We start from the raw sequence: 16704 nt of genomic DNA, 5'->3' as shown, positions 1-16704 counted from the left end.
GGCAATAGCTTGCTTAATCTCCACAATGGCCCCTCGCGGTGGGATGCCTGGCTTTCACCTTGTGGATGCCCTGCTGGGTTATCTCACAGGGGAATACCAGGATGGGTTCCCTAAGCAAGCACTTAGAGACCGGTTGGTGATTTGCGCTATATAAATATCTGCACATTTACATTTACTATTGGTTGGCTTCATTTTCACTCTTTTTTCTGTGCCTTTGTTTGGATTGTGCATGCTGGGTTTATTTCCTCTTTGTGTGTTTGACCATCCTGTGGCACATGGGCGAAGTACTGCTTTTGTTCGTTCGCCTTTGACAGCTGCCCTGTATTTTTCTTTCAGAGGAAGTGCTCCCTAATCCTGAATCTGTGAGGACGAACTCCATAATACTGTATCTGTTTGCAGGCTGTCTATTTCCATCCTGCTCCCCCTCCTGCTTCAAACAGTTTTCAGAGTGGCAGAGAAACTTTATTTTCAGACTGCGCCTGCTCATTATATTTTTCAGAATTTTGTTGTTTTTGTTGTATGACAAACATCTTTTAGTGTTGCCTTTGCACCCTTCATCCCACCATCCTTACCTCCCTCCATGTTGCCTTCACCCCCTCCCACCTACCCTCCGTCCCTATGACTTGTGTCCCCTTTCTCCATCCGTGTTACGGCTTCAAACGTGCTACACGCCTACACCATAGTTGAGAACGTTTTTTTCCGGCGTGCGCATCAGTTACCTTTTCTGACTTTTTTCTTGTAGTTGTAGTGCAGACTTGGTATTCCTTGATGTCTTCCTCTCTCCCTCTGTGCATCCGTGTTGCCTTTGCCCACTACCTCCCTTCCACTCTCTTTTTGTGTGCCTTTACCTCCATCCCTCTTAATATCCGTCAGTGCAGCTTTTGACTCCTCTCTCCATATCTTAATCTTTGCTACTGATTCAAACATGTTACACAAAACATGTTGGGAAAGTTCATTTTCAGAGTGCATGTGTCACTTACATTTTCTGACATTTGCTATTTTATATGTATTGCAGACATAATATTCCTTCATGTTGCCCTCTCTCCCTCCGGTGTCCGTCCTGCCATTACTGAATCATTCCCTCTCACTCTCTGGTAGACTTTGCCGCCTTCCTCCCACTCCTCCTCCACATGGATTTTGAGCCCTCTCCATTACCATACAATACAATATGATACCATACCATACACTACCATACAATACCATACCATACAATGACAGGCCATAAAATATCATACCATATTATACAATGACAAGTCATCCCATACCTACCATACCATGCTATACAATAACAGACTATACCATACCATGACAGGCCATACTATACCATACCCATTCCATTCCATACCGTACCATACTATACCATACCATACTATACCATACCATGTCATGTCATCTACTGCATACCATACCATTCCATACAATAGTATACCATGACAGGCTGTACCATGTCATACCATACCATTCCATACCAAACCACACCAAACCATACCATACCATACAATGACAGGCCATCCCATACCATACTATACCAGGATAGGCCATATAATACCATACCATATTATAGAATGACAAGTCATCCCATACATACCATCCCATGCTATACCATACCATACTATACAATGACAGGCCATACCATATCATACCATACCATCCTATATAATAAAAGACTATGCCATACCATAACATACCATACCATACCATGCTAAGCCATGTCATTCCATACTAAACCATACCATACCATTCTATAGCACACCATACCATATAATTGCCATAGTATACCATGACAGGCTGCACCATACCATACCATACCATACTATAAAATGACAGATCATACCATGCCATTCCGTACCATACTGTACCATTCCATACCATACCATACCATGCCAAACCATACCATACCATACCATTCCATACCATTCCATACCATACAATGACAGGCCATACCATACCATACCATACCACACCATTCCATACCATACGACAGGCCATACCATTCCATACCATACAATGACAGGCTATAGCATACCATCACATGCCATCACATATTATACTATACCATACCCTACAATTGCAGGCCATACCATATCAAACCAAACCGTACCGTACAATACCATACAATACCATAACATACAATTACAGTCCACACCATAGCATAGCATAACACACCATACAATAACATACCATACATTACAATGACAGGTCATACCATACCATAGCATACCATACCATACCATACCATACCATACCATACCATACCATACCATACCCTACCATACCACACCACACTATAACATTACAAGCCATACCATACCATACTACACAATGAAAGGCCATTCCATACCATACCATACCATACCATACCATACCATACCATACCATATAATGACAGGCCATACCATACCATCCCATACTATACCATACCATACGACAGGCCATACCATACCATTCCATACCATACAATGGCAGGTCATACCATACATCACATACCATACAATGACAGGCCATAGCATACCATTTCATACCATCTCATACCATACTATCCCCTACAATTACAGGCCATATCGTACCATACAATTACGGACCACACCATACTATACCATACCATACCATACCACACCACACCACACAATACCATACTATACTATACAATGACAAGTCATACCATCCTACACAATGAAATCCCATACCATACCATACCATACTATACCATACAACAACAGGCTATGCCATACCATACCATACCATACAATGAAAGACCTTACCATACTAACCATACCATAACATGCCATGCAATGACAGGCCATACCATACCATACCATAACATGCCATGCCATACTATACTATACCATACCATTCCATAGCACTCCGTACAATGCCATAACATACAATATCATGCCAAAGTATACTATGACAGGCTGTACCATACCATACCATGTCATGCCGTGCCATACTATACCATACCATACCATATCATTTCATAGCACACCCAACCATATCATACCGTACCATACCATACTATATCATGCCATATTATACTATGAAAGGCTGAACCATAGCATACCATAAATACCGTACCATACCATGAAATGACAGGCCATACCATACCATACCAAACTGTACCATACCATATCATACCATGCCATCCCATACGACTCCTTACCATACCATACCATAGTATACCATGACAGGCTGTACGATACCATACCGTACAATGAAAGGCCATACCATTCCATACCATACCATACCATGCCATACCATACCATGTCATACCATACAATGACAGGCCGTACAGTACCTACCATCACATTTCATACCATATCACTTTTAGGGGCCTATTACAATGTCGGTCGGAGTTTCCTCCGACCAACACCGTGGCGGAAACATGACTGACCGTTCTCCCTTCGGCGGTCCCGACCGCTTAATTACAATGCGACTGCACATGGTGCAGTCGCATTCTCCCATTTCTCTATGGGAGCTTGTGTTACAGACGTAAATCAGATGTAGCACAAGCTCTCATAGAGAATTGGGATATTGTGTTAATCTCTGAAGCCTGTGGCAGGCACCTTATGGTGCCTGCCACGAGGGTGCAGGGATTAACAAAGGGGTACCATAGGAGCCCCTTGGGCCCCAAACTGGAGGCTGCAAGGGAAAGGGGGACCAGCTAGGGGCACCCAAACACGCTTTCCATGTCGGTAAGCCCTGCATGGGATACCTGCCGGAAACCGAGCATAGTAATCCAGATGGCCTAACTTCGTATCTACAAGGTCATGAAAAGCCACAAAGAGTGGCTTTTTCGTGGCCTTGTACATGTGGATAAGCCCTGTACACCACCGGAACTTCACAAAAAGTGACGTTCCGGCAGTGCACAGGGCTTGTAAATAAGCTTCCATGTTCAAAGCATGTGCTGACAAATGAAAAGAGAAGACTGACATGCTCAGGACTTTCTCTTCCCGCTGTTGGATGACAACATATTATCTTCCTCAGTTAGAAGAAAGGATAACATGGAAAGATAACCTAAACAAAAGTATCTTCTGAGGTTGAACTTGACAGCAGTACCATCATGGGCTTAGTTTACTCAGAGATGGCTAAGCAGCCCACGTGGTATATCCTGTAATAATGCCCTCAACTTTCAAGATCAGATCTTCATCTCCACTGATCAGTGAAAGAAGTAATACTTAAGGACTGGAAGGAACAAGATATGATTATTGTGCCTAGTCTCATATTCTTTCTTTACCCTTTATTAGGTCAAAGAAAGCTCTATTCAGCGAGTAGTTCCACTGATTTTTCAAAGGAACTTTCTTGCATCATTTAACTTAACGAATGCTTATTATCATGTCCTGATACGGAAAATCCATTAAAAATTCCTCTTTTGAAGTTCAAAATGAACACAACCAATTCACTGTTTTGGTATTTGACCTTGTTAGAAATTGGCTCTCTAGTTGACAGAGGTTTACACTGTGTCAAAGTAAGAACCACAGTCCTAGTCAGGGTTAATCAGATACACAACCTAAATCAAACTGTGCTCACCCTCTGGTACCTTGGCACAGAGCAGTCAGGCATAACTTAAGAGGCAATGTGTAAAGTATTTGTGCACACTTTAATTACAGTAAAACAGCGAAAACATCCCAAAAAGACTCAATACAACTTTAGAAACATAGAGAATATTTGTCTGAGTAAAACAAGTCCAAAACGACAAAAATCCCATCTGTAGAACTCGAGATATGAATTTTTAAAGAATGAACTGCAATATAGTGCTTTAAAATCAATAGCACTTAGGGGTTACTTGTGGTCATGCTAGACTGGGGTAAATCCAAAGTTTCAGGCTGACCGTGATGGATGGCAGGCTGGCTAAAGAACCCATACAGGGCACGCTGAGAAAGTACCCAGATTGGAGCAAGGGTCGGCATCGAAGTCTCGAAGTGTTGGGTTTCGATTCACGCATTCGGACTGAGGCATCATCGTCAAGCCTCGCAGTTGGGTCCAGTGTTGCATTCGAAACCTTTATGATGCAAGCGATGTATCGTTGTTGAGCCACGTAGGGTTGTCGTCAGATTGTGCTGCATCAGCGTTGAACCTCGTAAGAATATCTTTGAATTAGTGCTACGTCGGCATCGAAACTCGTGGTCAGTACGGCATTGTCATTGAGCCGCGAAGGGAAGTCCTTGGATTGGCACTGCATTGGCGTCATAGGGTACTGTGTCAGTTCTGATTGGCGCAAAGTTGTCACTGCGTCACGTTTTGCAGTAAAACAGCTGCAGAACCAACTTTCAAGACCCATGACTGGATTATGGCCTCTTGGAAGGCAGGGCTCACAGATTTCAGAGTCTAGCAGCTTAAGCAGAGTTGAAGGAAGTATTTGAACGCCCTGAGACCTAAAAATAGGAGGCAAGCCATCAAGCCCTTGGAGAAACCTTGTTTCAAGGATGTAGAGAGCAGATTCATTCCTTCTCACTGCCAGGCAAGAGGCAGCCGGCTAACACTGCAAAGCAGGTAGCAAAGTGGCAGTCCCCCCTACAGCACAGTAGTCAGCAGGCAGCAGGTCAACGAGCAAAGCAGTTAGTAAAGTTACAGTTCCTCCTGCATCACAGCAGAAATTATTTCCTGCAAAAGGTCCTTGGTTCCAGCAATGTTCTTGTTTGGTGCTGTCAGGGGTCCAGTATTGATACCCAGCTGGGCCTTTGAAGTGAGGGAGACTTTAAAGAGGCCTTTGAAGATCACAAGGTCCCTGTCTTTACTGCCCTGGCTCCAGACAAGGCAGCTCTTTGTGTGGGGCAGACACAGCCCTACTCAGATGTGAGTGTCAGCTCCTTCTTCCCAATCAATCTCCGAAAGACCCATCAGTCTGGTGATGGGCCATCAGGATGAAAATGTCACACCCCAGCTCCCTTTCTGGGTGACTGTCTAGAGGAAATGCACAAAGCTCATCTATCACCCAACTCAGACGTGTATTCAGAGACAGGCAAAGGCACAGAATGGTGAAAGTAAGAAACTGCCAACTTTCTGAAACTGGCATTTTCAGACTTACAATTTAAAATCCAACAACTTCACCATAAATTGTGACATTAAAGTGTGAGTCCAGAGACATTAAACTCAAAATCTCTCTCATTTCTCAATTGGTAATTGCACCTAAGAGGAATTTTTTAAGGCAATCCCAATGTTAACCTTCGGGAGAGATAAGCATTACAGTAGTGAACATGAATGTAACCGTTTTTTACTACCAGGACATGTAAAACGCAAAGGTGCATGTCCTACCCTGTAAGTACACTGCACCCTGCCCATAGGGCAGCTTAGGGCCTACCTTATGGTGACCTATATTTAATAAAAGGGAAGGTTTGGGTCTGGTAAGTAGGTTAACTTGTCCGGTCGAAATGGGAGTTTAAAACTGCACACACAGGCTCTGCAGTGGCAGGCGTGAGGCATGTTTAAAGAGCTACTGAAGTGGGTGGCACAATCAGTGCTGCTGGCCCACTAGTAGAATTTAATTTACAGGTCCTTGGCATATACAGTGCAGTTTATTAGAGGCTTATAAGTAAATCAAATATGCCAATTGAAGACTAGAAAATGTTACAATGTTTTGAGGTCTGAGCATATGCACTTTAGCACTGGCTAGCATTGGTTAAAGACCTAGCATACTAAAGCCAGCAAAAATGAGGTCTGCAAAACAGGAGATCAGAAGACAAAAAGTCTGGGGAAACCACACCAAGGATGCCAGGTCTAACAGACCTTAAAACAACACAGAGATCATTTACAAAAGTGGTACAATGATTTTAGAACTGGTACACCAGGAAATAATTTTCCACTTTCCATATCTGGATGGTTACCTCATCCAGGCTCACTACATTTAACAGCATGAGCAGAATGTGCTAGCGTGTAGCAGGGACCTCAGCAGTTTGTTTTTCTAATTAACCTGCTAAAGTCTTGGGCAATGCTGTCATAGGATGTGACCTATATTGGAGCACACTTGTGTACTCTCTTGAGATATGATTCTTTCTGGAAGAGAAAGCTCCCTGGCTTAGATCTTTCATCCCATTCTTATTCCAGAGCGAGGTAGAGGAAGTGAGAAGATGTTGAGGGCTCAGGGGCACATACCAGCTTGTGTTTTTGAAAGGTAGTGGGCTAATATGCACATCAGGCTATTGATAAATTATCTAAGCAGTCACTCAGGCACTCACTGAGGGATGCACTGCAGTGGTGGCCCACTCCTTCCACTCTAGCCACAGATTTTCCTTTGCCCATACTCCTCCAGAGATCATTGGAAGAATATTCAAATAGAATAAATAACTATAATTGCTAAAGGGCCTTCAGCATTTTCTGGAAGTTAAAATAGAGGGTAGTTGTGGTGGGAACAGTCTGTGTGTAGAATGACAGTGAGTACCAAATCCAAATTCTTAGCAAATTCAGCATTCTTGATTTGCATGGTCAAACTGCATCTGCTTTCATTGAGGACATATCATAACTAGTGGGTTCAGAGGGTCCAAGTAGGTGGATTGAGCCAGTTATTTATTTTTTGCAACACCTGCTCCTGAGGTCGTAGATGCTCATGTGGATATTTAATTGATTCACATCACAGCCTATCAGGAGAATGCTACAATACCAAACCAAAACATTGTACCAGAGTTCTATATTCAAGAGTATTTGGGCCAGGTGATTTTGTTAGTGAACTGGATAAAAGGTCTTCTGTCGGCATTTTCTCCATTTACCCCTGAAGTTAAAGGTTCTCATCAATTTAAGGATGAAAACAGAGAGATGCATTGTTGATTTTCTTTAGTGATTCAGGTGTTAGCAGCACAAGTGGAGGCTACAATCCATCCCACCCCTTGGTCAGTTGGGTTTCCACCAGACTCGATCCCTCAAGATGACAGTCAGGTTAATATGGAAATTGTGCCGGAGGGTCTTAAGAGTCATTGTTTATTCAGTGAGTTTCACATGAATGTCTAGCAATCATTAAGGGGCATATGTATCAAGAAAGTGTTTTGCGAGTCCTTAATAACGAATTTTAGCGATTCGCTATTAAGGACTCGCAAAAGGCAATTTATGTAGGATTCGCAATATTAATTTCGATTCCTACGTATTCCTTAATTGCGAATCACAAATTGTGATTCGCCTTCAAGGAATACCTTCTATTCATTCCTATGGGCCTAGAGGCCCATAGGAATGAATGGGACAACATTCACAATTTGCGAGTACCCATTTGGTACTCGCAAATTGCGAATGCAATTTTATGGGTGCAAGGGGGTCAAAAGGACACTCTGTTGCACCCCTGAAATATGCATGTGTGCACATGTGGCACACATACATGACCTAAGAGCATGTCTGTGTGCCACATGGCACTTTGAAAAATGCAAAAAAGTGCATTTTTCTAGGAAATCCCAAATTACCACCAACTTAAAGTTGGTGGTAATTTGCGATTTCTTACAGCAAATTCTCACAACTTGGGTGCTTCCAGAATTGCATTTAAGGAATCGCAATTTGCGATTCCTTAAATGCATTTGCAAAATAGGGAATCACACATTTTGTTATTCCCTATTTTGCGATGGCCTTTTGGGATGATACATCCAAAAGGCTTTTTCCCGTTCGCAAACGGGCTGATTCTGAGAATCGGCCCGTTTGCGAACGGGAAAAGGGCTTGATACATATGCCCCTAAGTGAAGAGAGGTAAAATTTAACTTTCTAAAAGCACCTTTTGATTAATGTTTACTAACAATCCAAGTACACTAGTGAAATGGGCTTTTATTAAATATTACAAAGAGTTGAAGAACAACATTTCAAGATGTTTCCAAGCCAAAGATAATATTCAAATGTAATATTGCATCCCAGTATTTCTCTATGGAATAGCCAGCCTTGGTACAGTGAAATAGCATTTAGGTGCCAGTCATTGTAAGGACATGTTTGATATTACATTTCTACATATCTTACCATGCACTCTGTGTTATGAGCTGGAAGGCCTACATAGGAGTGACTTATTGATATATAAAAAAAAAATGTTTAGACTTGTCAAAAGGGTTTATTTTGACAGGTTGGGTTGAAGTTTAAAAACTGCTTCAGTCAGATAGGCCTAAAGTCATGTTTGCTCTGCCACTGTAGTGGATGGCATAATGAGCACTGCAGTCGTCTAGTGGCATTTAACTTCCAGGCCCTGGAAACACCTTGCACCACATATTAGGGACTTATAGGTTAGTTGATTATGCCAATAAGAGATATGCCAATTTTACCATGTTTAAAGGTAGAGCACAGGCACTTTACTACTGGGTAGTAGGGGGCCAGTGCACAATGTTCTATAGCCAGCAAAAACAGAGCAGGCAAAAATGTCGGGGTGCCCTTGCAAAAGTGGTGATTTCTTGCAGAAACCACATATTTTTGGTGTAAAAATTGTTATATAGAATTGCAGCACAAGATTGTTAATTTAAGAAGAGGAAAGCTCCATGTTGCTCTGGCAAGATCACATTTCTCAGCTTTAGAGCTGCATAAATCCAAAGTGGGCTGACAATTAATGAGCTACTTCTCGACAAGCTGTGTGATACTAGAAGCTCATGATCAACCAGTTGGAGACTCCTGATTTAAAGATTGCACTTGGCATTCTGAAACAAAGTATTTTCGGACTTGCACTATGAAAAAGAGGTGGTATTTCCCCCATAGTTTTCAAGCTTCCTGATGACTGAAGATGAGAAGCTGCATTGCCTATTTGTTTTCATTGCACAGACTGATGAATTCCAGAAGAAGGATTGTCTCCTTGTAAGTTTTACTGAGAAAAGACACAGGAGCAAAGCTTCCACTGCTATGCTCCCAAAATGGTCTAGGTCCGCAACCTCTTTAGAGAACGCTATAGCTGGGATCCCTCCTTCAAGAGGATAAAGAAATATCAGCTGAACAGCAACATTGTAGGTTAAGGTTAGGGCGTCCCCTGGTAAAATTTTGCAAGACTACAACAGAGAAACACCCTTGAGTGCAAATTGAAGACCTATAAAATCTTCCTACATCCAGTGCAATTAAAGATTTTTTACTGGCTCTGTGGGATTTTTAAATATATCTTTTTCACCACTCATCACTTCACGAGAATTCACTCTCTTTTTTATCCACGATCACTACCAATATAACCAGTGGTACGTTCTCCAGGTGTAGAAAGCATTACAGCAAACCCGATGATGATGCTGTCACGTTACAAATAACGAAGCGGAGAACGAAAATATACCGCTTACATCGATCTCTATAGAACGTGATTGAGGGTTTTTTAACAGTACCTTATACTGCCTTTGCACACCCTGGTTCATTTGGGACTAGTGATCCACTCCCCCATTGATTTTTGGATACAACAGGGAAACACCACAAACTTTTTGTGATCATTCAGCATGTAAAGTGATGACATTGAAGGTTGCTACATCTCATTTTTAACTCAGATTATTGTAATTTCTTTAATTTGGCTATATGTTTCACATGGTAACTGGACATAATATCGAAAAAATAATATCGAATGGACATAATATCGAAGTAAAAATATAGAATGGACAAAATATCGAATGGACATAATATAGTGGTTAAAAATATCGAATTGAAGGTAAGTAATATCGATTGTCAAAATATCGAAGTATAAAATATAGGCATTAAAATATATCGATTTTTTAATAATATCGAATTTTTTTAAGTGTTTAGTATGTTAATATATGTGTTAAAAGTGTATATTATTTTTGTAATGTACGTTTAATTTTTTTAAAGTAATGAATTTTATGTTATTTAATATTTTCGTAATTTAATTCTGTGGCGGGTTGTGGGTTTATAAGGGAATAGGGTGGGAAGTAATCTAATTATAGTAAACTAAATATAAATTTTTAGGAATTATTAATTATTTTTAATTTAATTTTGCGTTATAGTTCTGTAGCGGGTTGTGGGTTTATAGGGGAATAGGGGGGAAGTAATTTAATTGTAATAATGTATATTTTTTAAATTTATTTATTGGTATTGATTTCTAATTTATTGTTAAATAATTTGTAATTGGTATTTTTTTTTATTAATTGGTAATTCATTTTTATTAATTGATTCATTGATAATTATGTTAATTTTATTAATTTATTTTCTGTAGCGGTTTGGGTGTTTATAGGGGAATCGGGTGGGAAGTAATTTAATTGTAATTAGTTACATATTAACATTATTTTTGTGTATTGATAATTAATTTACGGTTAATTAATTATTAATTGGTATATTTTTTATTATTAATACATTTTTGTTATTGAAAATTAATTAGTTGTTAATTAATTGTGAATAGGTAATTAATTTGTAATCATGAATATTTATTTGTATTTATAGTTGATTAAGTATAAAAAAAATATGCAATTGGAAATTAATTTTACATCATATTTTATTGGTATTGATATTGAATTTATTTTTATTAATATATTAAATGATTACTTTCCCTACTGTTGCACTCACTGGAGTGGGAATAGTATTTTTTACCCTCCCACTATCCAACGCTTTCCCTACTGTTGCACTCTCTGGAGTGGGAATAGTAATGTTTATCCCTACGCTATCCAACGCTTTCCCTACTGTTGCACTCACTGGAGTGGGAATAGTAATTTTTACCCCTACGCTATCCAACGCTTTCCCTACTGTTGCACTCACTGGAGTGGGAATAGTAATTTTTACCCCTACGCTATCCAACGCTTTCCCTACTGTTGCACTCTCTGGAGTGGGAATAGTGATTGTTACCCCTACGCTATCCAACGCTTTCCCTACTGTTGCACTCTCTGGAGTGGGAATAGTAATGTTTACCCCTACGCTATCCAACGCTTTCCCTACTGTTGCACTCACTGGAGTGGGAATAGTAATTTTTACCCCTACGCTAGCCAACGCTTTCCCTACTATTGCACTCACTGGAGTGGGAATAGTAATTTTTACCCCTACGCTATCCAACGCTTTCCCTACTGTTGCACTCTCTGGAGTGGGAATAGTAATTGTTACCCCTACGCTATCCAACGCTTTCCCTACTGTTGCCCTCGCTGGAGTGGGAATAGTAATTTTTACCCTCCCGTTATCCAACGCTCTCCCTACTGGAGTGGGAATAGTAATTGTTACCCCTACGCTATCCAACGCTTTCCCTACTGTTGCACTCTCTGGAGTGGTCATAGTAAATTTAATTATCATTGCTATAATGAAATGCTAAAGACCAGATTGATCAAACTTTCGCAGAACGCAACGCAGCAAGACACCTTGCTGCGCTGCAGGAAAGGGAGAGGGCGGGAATGCACCATAATTAACATTAAAATGGTGCATTCCTGTCCTTTCCTTGTGCAGAATGCACAATGTGCTGCCTTGCCTCAATGCAGGCACCCATGCACCATGGAGCAAGGGTTCCTGTGTTGCAGGCAGGATTGTTTTTGAGCAGAAAATGACATCTTCCTGCACAAAAACAATCCTCTGAGGTTTTTTCCTCTTTCTATGTGTGCGCTGAATGCAGTACACGTAGAAAGAGGAAAGAATGACGAGAAATAAAGAAATTTCTCTTCATTATGCCTCTCTTGGGCAGGTGTAGCATTTTGACACATTCCCATGTCTACCGCTGTTTGTTAATCTGGGAATGCATCAAAACCTATGGGTGGATGCATGGGAACAACCACGCTCAAATATGCGATGTTACATTGAATGCGCTTCAACGCATGCGATTACAACGCGGTCGTTAGAACGACTACGTTGTTAAAACGCAAACCATTACATCGCAAGTTGTTTCTATGACTTGCTGTAGGGGCCGTGCTGGGTTTAGGCATAGCATAATTTAGCGCTTGGACGCCCGTCGGGCAGCAATCGCGCTCTACAAATCGATATACAATACAATACAATACAATTTACTATTCCAACTCCAGCGTGTGCAACAGTAGGTAAGGTGTTTGAATAGTCTTATACTATTCCTTAGTTTAGCGCGCCCCCTACAGCAAGTCATAGAAATGATTTGCGATGTAATGGCTTGCGTTGTAAAACTGCGATCGTTGTAATGACCGCGTTGTAATTGCATGCGTTGTAGCGGGCATTTCTCTTACAATGGGGCTGTGTGAAATGCAGAGAACAGAATAGCGCCATATCTACTATGTGCATATTTTCAAATTTTTCAGGAGATAGAGCGATGCATCAGAAAGTCTGGGTGGGTGCTAGAATGCTCTTGTTTCACCCATGGTTATTCCCCTTGATGCAAAATATATTCCAATGACATGTTTCTCCTGGTGCCATGTTCGGTTTAATTGCAAAAACAACAATTGATGGACAGAATGCAGAACAATGTCATACATTCACCCCAGTACAGAGATCTGGGCCTAAATCCATCGTTTTTTTGCTCACCATGCCATTCCAGTTTGAACCCAGCCATATGCAAATCAGTCTTGACCCTGTGCCTCATGGGAACAGTCCAGCCCGAACTGCCAAACCAGGTCCTCCCTGGACTGGAAACAAGCATCCTAGGACCGGTTTCGGGGTTTCACCCCTCTTCAGCCAGGATAGCTTGATTCCAGTGGCATGGAGAGCACGGGACTCACGTCTGAGCATACCCGTCCCACTCGGGGTGACAAATGCAAAAACAACAATTGATGGACAGAATGCAGAACAATGTCATACATTCACCCCAGTACAGAGATCTGGGCCTAAATCCATCGTTTTTTTGCTCACCATGCCATTCCAGTTTGAACCCAGCCATATGCAAATCAGTCTTGACCCTGTGCCTCATGGGAACAGTCCAGCCCGAACTGCCAAACCAGGTCCTCCCTGGACTGGAAACAAGCATCCTAGGACCGGTTTCGGGGTTTCACCCCTCTTCAGCCAGGATAGCTTGATTCCAGTGGCATGGAGAGCACGGGACTCACGTCTGAGCATACCCGTCCCACTCGGGGTGACAAATGCAAAAACAACAATTGATGGACAGAATGCAGAACAATGTCATACATTCACCCCAGTACAGAGATCTGGGCCTAAATCCATCGTTTTTTTGCTCACCATGCCATTCCAGTTTGAACCCAGCCATATGCAAATCAGTCTTGACCCTGTGCCTCATGGGAACAGTCCAGCCCGAACTGCCAAACCAGGTCCTCCCTGGACTGGAAACAAGCATCCTAGGACCGGTTTCGGGGTTTCACCCCTCTTCAGCCAGGATAGCTTGATTCCAGTGGCATGGAGAGCACGGGACTCACGTCTGAGCATACCCGTCCCACTCGGGGTGACAAATGCAAAAACAACAATTGATGGACAGAATGCAGAACAATGTCATACATTCACCCCAGTACAGAGATCTGGGCCTAAATCCATCGTTTTTTTGCTCACCATGCCATTCCAGTTTGAACCCAGCCATATGCAAATCAGTCTTGACCCTGTGCCTCATGGGAACAGTCCAGCCCGAACTGCCAAACCAGGTCCTCCCTGGACTGGAAACAAGCATCCTAGGACCGGTTTCGGGGTTTCACCCCTCTTCAGCCAGGATAGCTTGATTCCAGTGGCATGGAGAGCACGGGACTCACGTCTGAGCATACCCGTCCCACTCGGGGTGACAAATGCAAAAACAACAATTGATGGACAGAATGCAGAACAATGTCATACATTCACCCCAGTACAGAGATCTGGGCCTAAATCCATCGTTTTTTTGCTCACCATGCCATTCCAGTTTGAACCCAGCCATATGCAAATCAGTCTTGACCCTGTGCCTCATGGGAACAGTCCAGCCCGAACTGCCAAACCAGGTCCTCCCTGGACTGGAAACAAGCCTCCTAGGACCGGTTTCGGGGTTTCACCCCTCTTCAGCCAGGATAGCTTGATTCCAGTGGCATGGAGAGCACGGGACTCACGTCTGAGCATACCCGTCCCACTCGGGGTGACAAATGCAAAAACAACAATTGATAGACAGAATGCAGAACAATGTCATACATTCACCCCAGTACAGAGATCTGGGCCTAAATCCATCGTTTTTTTGCTCACCATGCCATTCCAGTTTGAACCCAGCCATATGCAAATCAGTCTTGACCCTGTGCCTCATGGGAACAGTCCAGCCCGAACTGCCAAACCAGGTCCTCCCTGGACTGGAAACAAGCATCCTAGGACCGGTTTCGGGGTTTCACCCCTCTTCAGCCAGGATAGCTTGATTCCAGTGGCATGGAGAGCACGGGACTCACGTCTGAGCATACCCGTCCCACTCGGGGTGACAAATGCAAAAACAACAATTGATGGACAGAATGCAGAACAATGTCATACATTCACCCCAGTACAGAGATCTGGGCCTAAATCCATCGTTTTTCTGCTCACCATGCCATTCCAGTTTGAACCCAGCCATATGCAAATCAGTCTTGACCCTGTGCCTCATGGGAACAGTCCAGCCCGAACTGCCAAACCAGGTCCTCCCTGGACTGGAAACAAGCATCCTAGGACCGGTTTCGGGGTTTCACCCCTCTTCAGCCAGGATAGCTTGATTCCAGTGGCATGGAGAGCACGGGACTCACGTCTGAGCATACCCGTCCCACTCGGGGTGACAAATGCAAAAACAACAATTGATGGACAGAATGCAGAACAATGTCATACATTCACCCCAGTACAGAGATCTGGGCCTAAATCCATCGTTTTTTTGCTCACCATGCCATTCCAGTTTGAACCCAGCCATATGCAAATCAGTCTTGACCCTGTGCCTCATGGGAACAGTCCAGCCCGAACTGCCAAACCAGGTCCTCCCTGGACTGGAAACAAGCATCCAAGGACTGGTTTCGGGGTTTCACCCCTCTTCAGCCAGGATAGCTTGATTCCAGTGGCATGGAGAGCACGGGACTCACGTCTGAGCATACCCGTCCCACTCGGGGTGACAAATGCAAAAACAACAATTGATGGACAGAATGCAGAACAATGTCATACATTCACCCCAGTACAGAGATCTGGGCCTAAATCCATCGTTTTTTTGCTCACCATGCCATTCCAGTTTGAACCCAGCCATATGCAAATCAGTCTTGACCCTGTGCCTCATGGGAACAGTCCAGCCCGAACTGCCAAACCAGGTCCTCCCTGGACTGGAAACAAGCATCCTAGGACCGGTTTCGGGGTTTCACCCCTCTTCAGCCAGGATAGCTTGATTCCAGTGGCATGGAGAGCACGGGACTCACGTCTGAGCATACCCGTCCCACTCGGGGTGACAAATGCAAAAACAACAATTGATGGACAGAATGCAGAACAATGTCATACATTCACCCCAGTACAGAGATCTGGGCCTAAATCCATCGTTTTTTTGCTCACCATGCCATTCCAGTTTGAACCCAGCCATATGCAAATTAGTCTTGACCCTGTGCCTCATGGGAACAGTCCAGCCCGAACTGCCAAACCAGGTCCTCCCTGGACTGGAAACAAGCATCCTAGGACCGGTTTCGGGGTTTCACCCCTCTTCAGCCAGGATAGCTTGATTCCAGTGGCATGGAGAGCACGGGACTCACGTCTGAGCATACCCGTCCCACTAGGGGTGACAAATGCAAAAACAACAATTGATGGACAGAATGCAGAACAATGTCATACATTCACCCCAGTACAGAGATCTGGGCCTAAATCCATCGTTTTTTTGCTCACCATGCCATTCCAGTTTGAACCCAGCCATATGCAAATCAGTCTTGACCCTGTGCCTCATGGGAACAGTCCAGCCCGAACTGCCAAACCAGGTCCTCCCTGGACTGGAAACAAGCATCCTAGGACCGGTTTCGGGGTTTCACCCCTCTT

This window comes from Triturus cristatus, chromosome 6, assembly GCF_964204655.1.
Source record: "Triturus cristatus chromosome 6, aTriCri1.1, whole genome shotgun sequence".
NCBI lineage: Eukaryota > Metazoa > Chordata > Amphibia > Caudata > Salamandridae > Triturus > Triturus cristatus.
This window is presented reverse-complemented; position numbering follows the sequence as displayed.